The sequence below is a fragment of the Nothobranchius furzeri genome, chromosome 18 (assembly GCF_043380555.1).
Source record: "Nothobranchius furzeri strain GRZ-AD chromosome 18, NfurGRZ-RIMD1, whole genome shotgun sequence".
NCBI lineage: Eukaryota > Metazoa > Chordata > Actinopteri > Cyprinodontiformes > Nothobranchiidae > Nothobranchius > Nothobranchius furzeri.
Window position 1 is genome coordinate 15916045 of NC_091758.1, and position 4891 is coordinate 15920935.

The 4891-nt window shown below is 47.3% G+C and overlaps 1 long non-coding RNA gene across 1 annotated transcript; it reads left to right on the plus strand.

Moving 5' to 3' along the window:
- The first annotated feature begins 2519 nt into the window (after nucleotides 1-2519).
- On the plus strand, nucleotides 2520-2924 carry LOC139063918 (uncharacterized). The gene is made up of 2 exons (XR_011517230.1): nucleotides 2520-2740; nucleotides 2828-2924. It is a non-coding gene; the product is annotated as an uncharacterized lncRNA (long non-coding RNA).
- The last annotated feature ends 1967 nt before the right edge of the window (nucleotides 2925-4891 follow it).

Below are 4891 nucleotides of genomic sequence, written 5' to 3' on the forward strand. Positions count from 1 at the left end.
ACGAGGCGCTTGCAACGTTGGTTCACCCGCCTCCGGGTGCACCCGATATGTCAGAAGAGACGTATGTTGAGGATTCCCCCTTCAGTGGGCGGGGACCTCGCTCACTGGGGGAACCCCTGCATCCTCTCACGCGGGGTTCCCATCGGACGTCCTGCGTCACACGTATCTGTGTTTACGGATGCGTCACTGTCGGGGTGGGGGGGCACGTGCTTGTCCCATACGGTGGCAGATCGTTGGCCCTCCCACACGCACGAGCACATAAATGTGTTGGAGCTTATGACAGTGAGGAATGTGATCAGACACTTTGCTGCCCTTCTCGAGGGCTGTCATGTCGAAGTTCACACAGACAACCAGGTGGCGGCAGCCTACATAAATCGCCAAGGGGGAGTTCGATCCCTCCCTCTGTTGCGTGTCGCCACAGATTTACTGTGTTGGACACATGTCCACCTGCTGTCCATCAGAGCCATCTACATTCCGGGGGTCCTGAATGTAGCGGCAGACATCCTGTCGAGAGGGGGACCCCGCGACTCCGACTGGCGTCTGCATCCCGCACTGATATCACAGATCTGGATCAGGTTCGGGGAACCGTCTGTGGATCTGTTTGCGGCTCGCGAAAACGCTCAGTGTCGCCTGTGGTTTTCCCTGAGTCCCCGGGACGGACCTCCGCTCGGGGCGGACACCTTCTCACACCAGCCCTGGCCTCGAGCGCTCCTTTATGCATTTCCACCAGTCCCTCTGATTCCCCGTCTCTTAGACCGAATTCGGTCGGAACGGCTCTCTGTGATTCTGGTGGCTCCCAGGCGCTTGTCCGCGTCATGGTTTCCGGACCTGCAAGCGCTAGTGTCCGGCTCCCCGTGGAGGCTCCCGTGGAGGGCGGACGCCCTTCTCCAGGCGGATGGAATAATCAAACATCCTCCGGAAATAGGCCAACGGTTGTGGGTCTGGCCGCTGAGCGGTCACGCATAGAGGCTTCTGGGCTGCCGCATGATGTGGTCGCCACGATTCAGAGTGCGCGGGCGCCCTCTACCATTGCGTCTTACGCTGCTAAATGGGCAGCTTTCCAGAAATGGTGCACAGAGCGGAATGTTCAAGCGCTCTCCTGCCAGCTGGCGGATGTCCTATCGTTTCTGCGGATACTGATGGACAGGGGCCTCGCCTTCAGCACTATTAAAACATATGCTGCAGCTATCTCATCCTGTCACCAAGGGTTTGGAGATAGATCTGTTTTCAATCATCCCCTCACAAAACGTTTTCTAAAAGGTGTCAGGAGGAACAGACCTGTGTCCCGCCCGCTTTTTCCCCAGTGGGATCTAACGGTGGTTCTGCACGGCTTATCCAATGCCCCATTTGAACCCTTGGACCAGGTCTCACTCAAGTTCCTGTCACTTAAAACTGCATTGCTGCTAGCGCTAGCATCAGTTAAGAGAGTGAGTGACCTGACCGCCCTTTCAGTGGCTCCCGCATGCCTCAGGATCCGGGAAGATGGCGGGTCTGCTGTTTTATGCCCCAATCCAGCCTTTGTGCCCAAAAGCATTAATGCTTCCTTCAAATCCAGGTCAATTTCATTGGCTGGACTTTTTCCTCCTCTCCATAATTCTGAGGAGGAAGCGGCTTCTCACCTTCTCTGCCCGGTGCACGCGCTTGTACGGTATGTGTCACGCACTTCGGAGATTCGTCGTTCACAAAACCTGTTTGTGCACTACAGGGAGTCTTCCCTTGGTCAGGCGCTGTCGACCCAGCGTCTTTCGCACTGGCTGTGTGAAGCCATTTCCCTCGCTTACACGTCATCGGGGCAGGATTCCCCTGAGGCACTCAGGGCTCACTCAGCCAGGGGGATTTCCTCTTCGATGGCGCTCCACAGTGGTGTGTCGATGGAAGACATTTGTCAGGCTGCTTCATGGGCTTCATTCTGTTCCTTTACTCGTTATTATTTACGAGATGTGTCTTCAGGTTCCATCACTCGTTCAGTGCTTGGACCCCAGCAGGCTGAATGAATGCTTATGGCACCTCATTGGCCTTGCTGAGAAGGATGTCATCCTCTCGTGGATGATGTTTTTTTAGTGAGGGCCCCTCTCTTATCGTGGCTGCCTCAGTCTTTAAGCCTGGTCTGAGGCTGAACGTCCCTCACTAAAGGAGATTGATTGGGTGTGTCCATTGGTTGTGTTAACCAGTGTGGCGTAAACCCATCCAGCTGCGCTTTTTTCCAATAGCAGCTCGCTTAAGGGCTAAGACTAGACGAAATAGAACGTTGGTTACGTATTGTAACCCCAGATTCTATGAGTCTAGTCGCAGCCCTTAAGCCACTTGGCCCCACTGGTTATGATGGAATAAGAGCCATTGGAGGCGAGCAGTGGGGTCACTGCGGTTATATACCACGAGGGGGCCCACTATTGGTGGGCGTACATTTAAGATCTTCATGATTGGCTGATGCGGAGATCATCCTTCCAATAGCAGCTCGCTTAAGGGCTGCGACTAGACTCATAGAATCTGGGGTTACAATACGTAACCAACGTTCTATTGAAAGCCAGCGTGTGGCACAGACTCTTGTTATGGCCAATGGCCTCTCGCCACAGTTTATGGTTTCATAAACTGTCCTGTATGCTTCTTTTCTTTTAGGGGAGATGGAGAACCAATTGTAGGTTTCCCTGACCAGGAACTCAACACTGCGAGGAAGAGTGGTTTTGGAAGCAGAGCTGACAGCCAGTTGCAAGGAGTGACATACACAGCGGATGAGAACAAGGTGTTTTATTTCTTCTTTAAGAATTTTGTGAACACCATTGTATATCCCTGTCATTACTGATGCATTGTCTGTTCCAATGCCAAGCAGGTTCTCCTTCTCAAGGCCAGACTGATGGAGAAAGGAGAGAACTGCCTTGGCGATGCTCTTCGCATCCCCTCCCTCCAGCTCAAGAAGGCCAAGGAAGGTGTCCACCACGTGTCCCTTTCCCTCACTAAAATAGCGAACCACAATGCCCAGATATTTGGAGACACTGGCATCTGTGCTTTCATCAAGCAAAAGGCTGTATTTATTACTGCCAATGTCAGCCACCAACCGCTGTATGAAATATGGAGCCAAAACACCATTTATCATCTCAGTGCATTTGGTACGGTGCATCCGAAAATTTTGGGCAATACTAGAATCAGGGAAAGCTGCTTTGCATGCTAAACCAATGTGGTCACATGACAAAACTGAGCAGTGATCACTGATAGCCAAAGCAATTGTGGCCTCTGCCTGCTTCAGTGTGTCCGTTTTTTTGGCAACGAATGTCAGTTTGGGTTGGCTTGCCTGATTGTAAGGCTTAGCCTTCTCGATGTGCTTCTGGGTAGCTGCATGCTTTTTAATGTCTGACAACTTTGCATAGAGGTCTGTTTTGCAGTACATGCAGGTAGCTCTAATGTCACTACCTGCATGTGGTTTCAGCCAACCTTTAAATTCAGGTAGTGACTCCCATTCTTTGCGGTACTTTTGGAAATAGGATTTTGGTTGTGTCATTGTTGTAATGCATTTACTTTGCCAATTTGTCTAATAAAATGTTAAATGTCTGTTTTTTATCGAAATCTGTGTCACTATGATGAAGGGAAAACAAGTAGGTGGGACAGGATGAAAGAAGTAAAAACAATTTTTTAAATTTTGAGTTGGGGAAAATGTGAGGTGAACTGAGAAATTAATAAATGGTAAGCAATAAAAAAAGGCTGGGGACACTTTAGAAAGAGGAAGGAGAAATAAATGTTTAAAAGATGAAAAAACGTATATAGGAATTAAAGAAATTATTGCTTTCTAAGCAAAAGTAAACAGTGTAAAGTAGCCTTTAAAAAGGCTGTTTAATGTATGTTCAATTCTCTATAGAACTGATACAAAGTCTGAAAATAGGTGGATATCTGTTGGTGGGTGGCCAGTGTGTGACTAACAAAAGGAAAAAAATGGTCTTAAATACTTGGATATTTCTTTTGTACAATTAAATTTATTTTCTCTGTAAAACAAATTTATTAGTTGGAGGGTGAAAACCCACAAATGGTTTGATTGGTCAACGGGGGTAGCATGATCATGCTGCATGCACATGCGCAGATCATTTTCTTTCTGATCATCTGGAGGAAGGACATGGTCCTGTCGCTTCAAATGCATCTCTAATCTGCAGGTAAAGTCGGCATCTCGGCAACAAAGTTGTAGTCGAAGTAGCTGAGGACGGTCGGAAATGTCACCAGAATTGTCGCTAGTCGCTTTTTTGAAAAACAGTCGTTAATGGGGTCTGAAAAGTCGTTATAAATGGTGACAGATTCGCTAAGTTGGCAACACTGCGCGTGACACTGTTGTGCACGCTGAGATCTACTCGTGCTCGATGATTGACAGCTGCCCCCTGGTGGTAACGCAGCGCTATTGGTCAACACGTTAGGCTTGCAGAAATATTGGCTGAGCTCTACAGGGCAGGGGAGGGACTTAGGAGAAAATTGAAATATTAAAGATTATTTACTTTTTTTAATAAAATTGGGTCAGATGGTCAAAATAAAACATTTTTTAAGTTATTCTACATTCAAATCCTGCGGACTGTGCCTTTAACGTTGAAATCATGTTTCATGTATTGTTTCACAGTTTTTCATAGTCTCAGCTGTGAACTCGTTGGTTGTTTTTCAGTCTCTTAATCATTGTTTAGTAGGTTCTTTTTAGTGATATTTGATGTTGTTTTTTAATGTCTTTTATGGATCTAATCTTTGTTGAACTCTTAAAAGAGTTCAAAAGGGGGATTGAAAATATATGTATCTCTCATATAAGCTCTTTTATACATTATCATAAGCTCTTTTATACATTATCATAAGCTCTTTTATACATTATCATATGCTATTTTCTACATTATGAAATCCTGTTATAATATCAAGTGCCTCTCAGTGTTTTTCT